The sequence below is a fragment of the Mustela nivalis genome (genome assembly GCF_964662115.1).
Source record: "Mustela nivalis genome assembly, chromosome: 14".
NCBI lineage: Eukaryota > Metazoa > Chordata > Mammalia > Carnivora > Mustelidae > Mustela > Mustela nivalis.
In genome coordinates this window covers 66,579,132-66,591,180 of record NC_139033.1, presented here as the reverse complement: position 1 = coordinate 66,591,180, position 12,049 = coordinate 66,579,132, and the positions used below count along the sequence as shown (strand labels likewise).

The window sequence follows — 12,049 nt, the reverse complement described above, 5'->3', positions numbered from 1 at the left end:
TAAAAGTTAATGGTAGTTTGCCTTCAAAGAGCCTGCAGTCTAATAGAGGTAGAGTCATGTAAACAGGTAATTATAGTATAATGACATAAGAGCAAAAGCGTTTATATGAAGTGCAATGAGTATACGGAGGATTCAGCTATTATGGTTGGAATAGGTATATAAATATTTGTGATTGTGTTAAAATGTACTCCATGTAAAAGAATTTTCTATAAAAGGTAAACTCAAGTTTGATATTAGTATCTTTCTAGTTCTGTGACTTTAACATAAAACATTTTCCCCGTGTAGGGGAAATGCTTAGTTTTACATTTGTTTCTTGCTGCAACTATAGGTTTAATACTACAGTGCTTTACAGCTTTCACATTACACTGGGGTGCCATTAAAACACAATCCACCTAAATCTATAGTATGTGGGTCTGTATTGGAACTTTCCTGTGGTAAGTTTTGTTTCTGGCAGAACCTCATCATAATGGACTCATCATGAATTAATGGATTCTGAAACAGAACCCCAGAAGTATTCTTCCATGCCCCAGTGTACTCAGGAGACACTTATTCAAGGGATGCACTTACCATAGGCCACAATTTGTGAATAAGAATGAGTCATATATAGTTATTGTTCTTTTTGGGTTTTTTTTTTAAGATTTTATTTATTTATTTGACAGGCAGAGATCACAAGTAGGCAGAGAGGCAGGCCAAGAGGAGGAAGCAGACTCCCTGTGGAGCAGAGAGCCCGATGTGGGGCTCAATCCCAGTACCCTGGGATCATGACCTGAGCTGAAGGCAGAGGCTTTAACACACTGAGCCACCCAGGCGCCCCTAAAGTTATAGTTCTAAGAAATTTTGTAGTGTACCATGTTATCTGGGAACATACAGGAAGAATGGGGGTGCATGTGAGATTTATTGTCAGACCAGACTTTACAACTTAATTCTGATTAGCCAGACAAAGAAGATGGTAGGAGGAGAGGAGGGAATGTTTTAAGGAAAGAGAACAGCATGTGGAAAAGTTTGGTAGTTAACAGCCTGATTTTATCTTTTTTTTTTTTTTTTTAAGATTTTTTTTTTTTTTTTTTTGAGAGTGAGAGAGAATGAGAGAGAGACCATAAGAAGGGGGAAGGTCAGGGGAAGGAGCAGACTCCCCGCAGAGCAGGGAGCCCCATGCGGGACTTGTCCTAGAATTCCATGATCATGACCTGAGCAGTTGCTTAACCAGCTGAGCCACCCAGGCGCCTCACAGCCTGATTTTAATCAAGGAACTGTAGACAGGTTGGTATAGCTCACAGATAGAATGAGGCAGGAGGTGGGATTTTATTGGGCAGGTGGATAGGAGTTGATGCTAGAAAGGGAGATAGGCTCAGATTATGTAAAACATTACTATGCTGAAGAGATTGTTATCATGCGTTGTCTTTAGGATTTGGTCTAAATTTTCATCTTAAGTGTCTCCTTCTCTTGATTGGGAGTAGTGCCATGTTCAGAAAGAGGTCATGTGAAGTACTTATTCAGTCTGTGAGTTCTGGATGAGGGCTGCCCTCTGAGATGCCATTTGAAAGCCATCTCACCACTCAAAGGTGGTGAACTTGTGCAAGTCATTTAACTTTATAGTGCATCAGATTCCTTATCTATAAAATAAAGATACTATTAATAGCTGCTTCATACTGTATTAAATAGTTTCATACATGTAAAGCATTTGGGAAGGTTTCCAGCACACAGTAAGCAATATATGTGTTAGCGATCATGTGTTAGATATTAGAATGCTATCCTTCTGAAGCAGCACCATTATATTATCAATGGCTGCTGTGGACCATCCCAGCTAGTAGCAATAAGATACTATAAAACAGTTGTAATAGAGGTTTCACATACAGATTCCATTTATTTTCCTCTTCATGATTTTTTAAACTGCTAATTTCTGGAAACAAACAAAAAGAATAGCCAAAGTAAACATAAAGGAAACGTAAATGCTTAAGAGATCTTAGAAAATTCTTCTATCTCTTTTTGGCAAGGGGGAGAATGAGGATACTTAAAGAAATTATTAAGAAATATATGTAATTTTTCATCTTAACCATTTTCAGGTATACAGTTCATTGGTATTAAATACATTCATAATGTTATGCAACCATCACCACATCCATTTCCAGAGCTCTTCATCTTGTAAAATTGAAATTTTATACCTATTAAACAATAACTCCCCATTTACCTGCCTCCAGCGCTGGCAACCACAATTCCAGTTTCTATCTCTGGTTTTGACTACTCTAAGTACCTCATAAAAGTGGAATCATACAATATTTGTCTTTTTGTGACTGGCTCATTTCACTTAGCATAATGTCTTCAAGATTCATCCATATTGTAGCATCAGAATTTTTTTCTTTTTTAAGACTAAATAATATTCCATTATATATACCACATTTTGCTTATCAATCCATTATTGGACATTGGAGTTGTTTCCATCTTTTGGCTATGAATAAATAATTCCATCTTTCTGGCTGTGACTAATGTTGCTCTGAACATGGGTGTACAAGTAGTCTCTTCAAAACCCTGCTTACAACTCTTTGGGGTATCTACCTAGAAGTGGTAATTATATATTTAATTTTACATTACCATACTCGGACGCCTGAGTGGCTCTGTCGGTTAAGCATCTGCCTTCGGCTCAGGTCATGATCCCAGGGTCCTGGGATGGATTCCCAAGTTGGGCTTCCTGCTCAGTGGGGAGTCTGCTTCTCCCTCTGCCCTCACCCCCTGCCTGAGATCTCTGTCTCTCTCAAAAAAATAAATAAAATCTTTTAAAAAATAAAAGTAAATTAATTACCATACTCTTTTCCATACCAGCATTTTACATTACCACTAGTAATGCATGAGGATTACAATTTCTCCACATTCTCACCAAAACTTCTTATTTTCTGTTTATCTCTCTCTCTTTTGGATAGAAGTAGCTATCCTAGTGGATGTAACGTGATACTGTGGTTTTGATATGCGTTTACCGAATGATTAGTGATGTTCAACATTTTTTTCATGTGCTTATTGGCCATTGGTGTAACATTGGAGAGATCCGTCTATTCAAGTCCTTTCCCTATGTTTTAATCAGTTTTGGTTTTTGTTATTGAGTTGTAGAAGTTCTTTATATAGTTTGGATATTAATCTTTTTTTTTTTTTTTTCAAGATGTATTTATTTGAGAGAAAGAGAATGTGCCAGGGGAGGGACAGAGGGAAAGGAAGAGAGAAAATCTCAAGTACCCTTCCCACTGAGTGCAGAACAAGATGCAGGGCTCAGTCTCAGGACCTTGAGGTCATGACCTGAGCCAAAATAGGAGTTGGGACACTTAACCAACTGACCCACCCTGGTGCCCCTGGATATTAACCGTTATCAGATACATAATTTGCAACTATTTTCTCCCATTCTGTAGGTTGCTTTTTCACTCTGTTTATATGTGTGTCCTTTGATGCACAGAACTTTTAAATTCTGATATAGTCCAATTTATCTATTTTTTTCTTTTGTTGCATGTACTTTTGTTGTCTTGTCCAAGACATTGGATCCCGAAAACAGCCTTTACCCTGTTTTCTTCTAAGCATTGTATAGTTTTACCGCTTATGTTTAAATCTTTCATCCATTTTCAGTTATATTTTGTATACGATGTAAAGGTGAAACTTCATTCTTCTGTATGTGGATATCCAGTATTCCCAAGACCATTTGTTGGAAAGACAGTTTCCCCTTAAATGGTCTTGGCACCATTGTCAAAAACCATTTGGATTCTCTGTTTTATTCTATTGGCCTCTACATCTGTCTTTATGTCAGTACTACACTGTTTTGAATACTGGAACTTTTAGTAAGTTTTGAAATCAGGAAGTATGTGATCTCCAGTTTTGTTCTTTTTCAAGATTGTTTCGGCTATTTGGAGTCCCTTGAGATTCCATATGGATTTGGGATGGGTTTTTCTATTTCCGCAAAAATCCTCATTGGGATTTTGATAGGGATTAAACTGAATCTGTAGATCTTTTTAAGAAGTCTTTTTAACATCTTAACAGTATTATGTTTTCCAGTCTATGAACATGTCGTGTTTTTCAATTTATTTATGTCTTCTAATTACTTTAATATTTTGTAGTATTTTGTGTATAAATCTTTCATCCTCTTAGTTATATCTATTTCTGAGTATTTTGTTCTTTTTGATGCTGTTATAAATGGAATTGTTTTCTTCATTTTCTTTTTTTAAAGTTTGTTTGTTTGGGTTATTTATTTATTTATTTTAAAGTAATCTCTACACCCAACCTGGGGCTCGACCTAACGAGCCTAATAACATCAAGTTTCACATGCTCTGCCAACTGACCCACAGGTGCCCCTCATTTCCTTTTAGTTTCTTTCCAACTGACCCAGGCAGATGCTCCTCATTTCCTTTTAGTTCCCTTTCCTCTAGTTGTTTGTTGTTAGCTTACAAAAACACTCAGAAGGGGCACCTGGGTGGCTCAGTGGGTTAAGCCACTGCCTTCGGCTCAGGTCATGATCTCAGAGTCTTGGGATCGAGTCCCACATCGGACTCTCTGCTCAGCGGGGAGCCTGCTTCCCTCTCTCTCTCTCTGCCTGCCTCTCTGCCTACTTGTGATCTCTCTCCGTCAAATAAATAAATAAAATCTTAAAAAAAAAAAAACACTCAGAATAATTGTTGTTAACTTACAAAAACTCAGAATAATTCTGAGTTTTAATACAGTCTGCCATTCATTCAGTGAGTAGTAATTGGATTATATGCGAGGAATGATAGCAGTTGCTGAGGATACAACAGTCAAGAAGACACAGTGGGTGTGGGGAGCTTTGTATTCATTTTTTAATTTAATTTAATTTAATTTTATTTATTTATTTGACAGACAGAGATCAGAAGTAGGAAGAGAGAGAGGAGTGGGGGAAACAGGCTCACTGCTAAGCAGAGAGCCCTATGTAGGGCTCCATCCCAGGACCCTGGGATCATAACCTGAGCCAAAGGCAGAGGCTTTAACCCACTGAGCCACCTAGTGCCTCCATTTATTTTTTTAGGAAAATATTTATACAATGTCATTATATAATGAAAGGATAGCAAAAATAAGCCAGATATTGGTAACACTAATAGCAACAATGTAATCTGCTATAGGCACCACTTTTAAAACTGGGACTTATTCTTTGTGACCCGGAAGTGAAGCTAATATAATATTTTAAAATATTTTAAATAGGACCAGACATGTTTGAGTTGCTAGGTAGGGACAGAGAGTTGGTATTTTTGATAGAGAGTTAGCATTCTGCAATCTTCAAGCATAAGGTTAAGTTCTTTATCCTTCAAATAATTACATTCTGTTGTTTTATAACTGGTTTGAAGAAGATCATTAAGTTTTTATTAGGCAGAGTCCCTATCTTACTCATCTTTACATTCCTGTAGGTAAAAGTGCTTGGCACATGGTAAAAAATTAATAAATGGTATCTGAATGAATTCCATAGTTTATAGCTTGGTCAATGGAATATTTTCTTGAACATCAGTATTTTAAATCCCATAGTATATGAAAATATTTTATATCTGTTTTATAACCCTGAAATACTTTACTACCTTTACACTTTAAAATTTCTCTTTTTAGGTAATACCGTAGAAAGTTGGGAAAGGAAAAATAAATCACCATTCTACAAGAACAGCATCTGTGGCTTTTTGTTCATTTGTTGCTAGCTTTAAAAGAAATGTGTGCAGCTTATTGAATTGTTGTGATCAGTGTACATAGTGTTTTATATCTGGCTTATTTTTGTTATTTCATTATTTAAACTCTACTTGCTTTTTGTTGTGCAGAACTTTAGAGTTTTTATATATGCCCATTTACATATCCACATTTAAAATTGGGCTAGTTTTATTTTTAGGCTTTTGATTTAACCAGGGATAAAATATTTGGCAGATTTCTTCATGTTCCTCAGTATTTCAAGATCTTCAGGAGACCCCTATTTAATGATGAGGAAGAGTCAAGATAAATAAGACACTTTAATCAGAAACAGCATGCCATATTCATCAGATTGTAGAACATGTAAAACTCACAAATAATACATGGTGGATAATTCTTTAAAATTGTGTACTCATAGCTATGCTCTAATACTCATCACACTCTCAGAAGAGGGAGTTAGTTTGTATACACTGAAAATGTTAAGAGAAATAGAGCAGTTTTTAGAATACTTAGCTAACATCCACGTGCTTTATGAATGGTAGATATTAGATATATATGTGAACTGATGAGAGAAGATAATTTCTGTACGTTGTAATACTGGATTGATCAGGGTACTTTTTCCATTTCAAATTCATCTATGGATTCTTAAAGGTGTAAATGAACGAGCACTGCTAAAAAATTAATATGTTATTTTAAAATGTTTGGATTCAGACGAGGCAAATTTGCTGAAAGCAGACTTTTTAAACCACAGTTCTTTGTCAATTTATTTCACATAGTTCCATATAAAATTAGATCTTCCAACTGTGTGATAACATCAAAGACATGCCTGAAGGCTACTAAATTTTTTTTTTTTAAGTGGGAGATCCACTTGGAGAAACCAGTATAAGAGGCTATTTGAAAGACATCAAACATGGACTTGTCTGGACTTTGCTGGTTTTGAAGTATATATAGAAATCAAATTGACTCATTACTTTTAAACCTTTGTGTCAGTTTAAAAAAAGAGAAGGAGAGAAAAGAAATGTTCTGAATGGTGGTACTTGAAATACATAATTTTTACTTAGATATCCAAAGAAATCTACCCACCCATAGAAACTTACATGCATCTGAATACCCCCCACTGTATCTTGAGATTTTTGTTTTGCTTCATTTGACCAAAACATGATAAAATGATAGCTAAAACATGCCATATACAAGGCAATTTGTACACTGATCACAAGAAATTTTAAAAGAAATGCATGCATTTCTTTTAAAACGGCATGAATAAATAAAGTCTTTCAACTTCTATTGAATAGCAATATTCAAATGAGACCTTGTGTGTGTGTGTGTGTGTGTGTGTGTGTGTGTGTTCACCTCAATATAAATGAGACCTTTTTGTTGGAAAATTCTGGAGACATTTGTGACTGAGTTTTTATATCTTTTATCTTTAGGATAATTGTATCCTTTCATGACTGTTTACTCTAGTGTCTTATGTTCCTTTTGTGACAGATGCTGCTAGACCTCAGAATGTAAATGGTCTCTTATTCATGCCATGTTCTACCGTCAGTATCTCATCTAATAATGTTTTGATAAGTGTGATGATCAGTTTCTTTAAAAAGTAGGCATTTTTCAGGACAAAATTAGAAAACCTTTGAAGAAATAGGAAAATATAGGGCACCTGACTGGCTCGGTCAGAAGAGTGTGCAACTTCTTGATCTCATGAGTTTGAGCTCCATGTTGTGTGTAGAGATTACTAAAATAAGGTAATAAACTAAAAAAAAAAAAAAGAAGAAGAAGAAGAAAAATAGGAAACTATAGAGGTTCTAATACAACAGGATAAATACTTCTTGATTAAGTTTTGGACTATTTCATTTATTTCTCAGATGTCTCATCAAAAATTCCTAAGATAACATTCATACTAAGACATATAAATTTACAGTGAAAGGAATTGTGTGCAATTTTGGTCCATAACATTATTGTCTATCAGCAGCTCTCACATCTATTATTTTTCCATTTGTGTTAACATGTATATGTTCAGTGGAGTGCACAAAAGTAATTTATCCATTTTGAGATAATTAAATCTTTATTTTAAAAATTGATTATTTACTTATTTATTTGGCAGAGAGAGAGAGAGAGTATTTAAGCAGGGGAGCAGCAGACAGAGGGAGAAGCAGGCTCCCTACGTAGCAAGGACCCCCCCTACACCCCCCAATGCAGGGCTGGATCCCAGGACTCCGGGATCTTTTTTTTTTCCGAGATTTAAAAATTTTTTTGTTTATTTTTTTAAGATTTTATTTATTAATTTGACAGAGAGAGAGATCACAAGTAGGCAGAGAGAAAGGGGGAAGCAGGTTCCCTGCTGAACAGAGATCCCGATGCAGGACTCATTCCCAGGACCCTGAGATCATGACCTGAACCAAAGGCAGAGGCTTAACCCACTGAGCCACCCAGGTGCCCCTTCAGATTTTAAAAAAATTTGTTTATGACAGAGAGAGATAGGAACACAAGCGCAAGGGAGCTGGAAAGGGAGAAACAGGCTCCCCACTGTGCAGGGAGCCAATATGGGGCTCGATCTCAGGACGCTGGGATCATGACCTGAGCGGAAGGCAGACATTTAATGACTGAGCCACCCAGGCGCCCCAAGGACCCCAGGATCTTAACCTGAGCTGAAGGCAGATGCCTAACTGCCTGAGCCACCCAGTTATCCTTGAGATAATTAAACCTTAAGAGCAAACTAAGCATCTTATAAAGTCAAAAGTTTTCACTTTGGTATTGAAATAACTTATTAGGTCCTTGCAGAAATACTTGTGATTATGTATTTTGATAGAAATTAAATTACTTGAGCTATGCACATAAAGCCACTATTTGTCAAGAAAGGTGTTATTAGGCTTATTTAAAACCATAGTAACCTGTTTTAAAGTGATAGTATGTATACTATATATGGGTTGTTCTGCATAGAGAACTAAAATAAGTAAAAAAATTAACTGATTTTTTTTTGTTTGTTTAAAATGAATTCTTGCCTCATTTCTAAATTCTTACTTAAATTTGTTTCATGTGTTAGAACTACACATATAGGCTCTTAATTGTTTCATTTCCTCCAATATTCATGTGTTCACCAGTGTAGGGTTAATTTGTAGTTCAGTGCTTAGTCTTGTGAATGCTGTTTCCTCAGTAGGTATCTCAGGTTGCCACTGTTACAATCCCAAATACTTTACTGAACAGACTACCTGTTCATACAGGAGCTGCATTGTTGTATAGCCTCATTCCTTCCGATGGGTGTGGAGCAGGATTAAAGCACACTTTATAGGGGTTCTAATTGTAGATGCCTAATTGACTTGATGAATAGCAAATGCTAAAATTTAAACACACACACATACACATGCACACATAAACCTGTTTCGGGGCTGATCTGCGTGACAGAACAAATGCCTCACAGGTGTTGAATGCTAACAAGATAAAAGAGTACTCTTTCCATATTTCCCAAGAATTTTCTTTTGATGTTTATATGGATTTTCTATCTCGTTGTTCCTTTTCCTTAAAATGGTCATGGCAAGAATCCATTTCATGTTTGGCTGCACTGAATTTTAGAAGTCGGCTAAAATTAAAAATAAGAAAATCTATCAATAAGTAAATTTTCACACACTTTGGGAAGGAAAGAGAATGAAAAACTGCAGATTTTAGTCAGGTCATAAGTTCTTTCTTAATTCTTCAGGAATGACTTGATGCCTTACTAAGTACCTTACGTTCTCATGAGTTTGTCATTCCCTGAATTTGACAGATGAAAAGATTTTTTTTAAAAATCTTTCTTAAAAAAAGATCTTTTTTTTAAAAGGGGCGCCTGGGTGGCTCAGTGGGTTAAGCCGCTGCCTTCGGCTCAGGTCATGATCTCAGGGTCCTGGGATCGAGTCCCGCATCGGGCTCTCTGCTCAGCAGGGAGCCTGCTTCCTCCTCTCTCTCTCTGCCTGCCTCTCTGCCTACTTGTGATCTCTCTCTGTCAAATAAATAAATAAAATCTTTAAAAAAAAAGATCATACCAGTTTTAATTCTTGAAATTAAAAGAAATATTTTCCTTTATTATGTTTTGTATTTTAACAGTTTTACAATTCTTCTTTTTTTTTTTTTTAAGATTTTATTTATTTGTCAGAGAGAGGGAGGGAGAGCGAGCACAGCAGACAGAATGGCAGGCAGAGGCAGAGGGAGAAGCAGGCTCCCCGCTGAGCAAGGAGCCTGATATGGGACCCGATCCCAGGACGCTGGGATCATGATCTGAGCCAAAGGCAGCTGCTTAACCAACTGAGCCACCCAGGCGTCCCAACAGTTTTACAATTCTTAGGGAAGATCTTTTTCCATGAATTTTTTTAGCTTTTTATTTTGAGCTTATTGTAGGTTCATATGAAGTCATAGGAAATAATACAAAGAACTGTCCTATACTCTTTAGCCAGTTTCCCACAATGGTAGCATATTTTATAGCTGGAGTACCATAGCACAGCCAAGAAATGGACATTGGCACAATTTATCAGCCTTATTCAGATTCCTTTAATTTTATATGTACTTACTTGTATATGTCTACAACGGTGTTTTCTATGTACTTCACATAGATTCCTGTGACTACCACCAAAGATCCTCACAACAGTTTAAGTTCCTGACCCCATTTCTTCCACCCCAACCCCTCCAATTTATGGCTACCCATAATCTGTTCTTTATAACTTTTTCCTTTGAGGAATGTTATGTAGGTAGAATCACACTGGGCGTACTCTTTGAGATTGGCTTTTTTTCAGCCAGTGTAATTTCCTTGGAAACCATCCAAGTTGTTGCATGTATCATTATTTCTTTCCTTTTTATTGATGAATAATCAATAGCATGACTATAGCATAATCATACCATGTGCTATGAGTATGCATCAGGTTTTTTCTTTTTAACAGTTCACTTGATAAAGGGTATTTGGGTTGTTTCTAGTTTTTGGCTATTATAAATAAAGCTGCTGTGAATATTTGATTATAACTTTTTTTTACTGTTCATAATACTTGTTTAGTCAAATTTTAGGCTGTGAAAATAGGGGTAAAATTGTATCATATCAGTTGGACATTTCCTAGAGGTGAAACTTGAGAAATAGGGCCAAAGTCTAACACAAAAAAATGGTCCAGGGCCTTCATTTTTCTATAATATCTAGATTTCCTAGCAGCATATCATTACTATTTGGTGTAATAAGAAGAGGTGACTTTCCCTTCAGTATTTATATGACTTTTAGCCTCATCCCTAGTCAGCAACATGGAGGGGGATTGGTGGGAGAAATGTGTAAGTTTTTGAAAACTCTTATTTGTCTAAATTATGTTGTTCAAAAGCTTGTCCTAAATTAAACCAATAATGAAAAGTCCTGTTCTTAAAAATGACAAATTTATTAATGTTACTATATATATTACATGGAAAGCTTTTTGAAATGTGTGGCTTATTAGAACCCATAAACTACCAAAGGCAAACACTAAACCTTTGATTTTTCAAAAATCAGTCAATTAATACCTATTTATTGGGGACTAACTCTACCCCAAATAAAAGAAATTCTTGAGTAGATATAGAACTTAAAAACTCGCTAAGCAGTATTTTTAAAAGTAAATAAAATATCCACAATTGCAAAAATTGTAGAACAGTAAAAAGATTGATACAGGAATCAGAAAAAGTAATACAGAAACTTTTTCCTCCCCTTGTGATAATCATATTGCAGAAAATAGAGGTCATAGAGAAAATAGAAAACCATATAGTTTAGTGTTGCTAAATCAACATTCTTTTTACTTAATTGTCTTAGTAACTGTATTATTTTAAAAAACAAGTGTTATATTTACTTAAATATGTGCCTATTTTAAGCAGTGTGTATTGCTATAAATTGCTCAGTATTCTTTGTGACTATGAGTTTCCCTATGGTTTGAATCCAAGAAAGAAGATCTCGATGAAAGAGTCTTTCCCTATGGTTTGAATCCAAGAAAGAAGATCTCGATGAAAGAGTCCTATTACATATTTCTAAATTGCTTTCCATAAGAATTGTATCAATTTGTAATATTTCCAGCAAAGTATAGGAATATAGTTTTACAACACTTTTTTTTTTTAATAAAAGATTTTATTTATTTATTTGATAGAGATCACAAGCAGGCAGAGAGGCAGGCAGAGAGAGAGAGGAAAGCAAGGCTCCCTGCTGAGCAGAGTGCCCAACGTGGGGCTCGATCCCAGGCCCCTGTGATCATGACCTGAGCCGAAGGCAGAGGCCTTAACCCACTGAGCCACCCACATGCCCCTACAACACTTTTTTTAATCAACATACTGGGTATTACGATCTTCATAATATTGCCAAGCAATTGTTTTATTTTGAATTTCTGTTTAGTTGCTAGTGATGCTGAATAGATTTTCATATTTAATGACTATTTTTCTCCTTTTGTTA

The 12,049-nt window shown here is 35.8% G+C and overlaps 1 protein-coding gene across 2 annotated transcripts in view; it reads left to right on the top strand.

Annotated features, from left to right (window-relative positions):
* Positions 1 to 12,049, top strand: part of RBBP8 (RB binding protein 8, endonuclease) — a 144,248-nt gene that overhangs the window by 22,025 nt on the left and 110,174 nt on the right. The gene's annotated exons all lie outside the window — the stretch shown is intronic.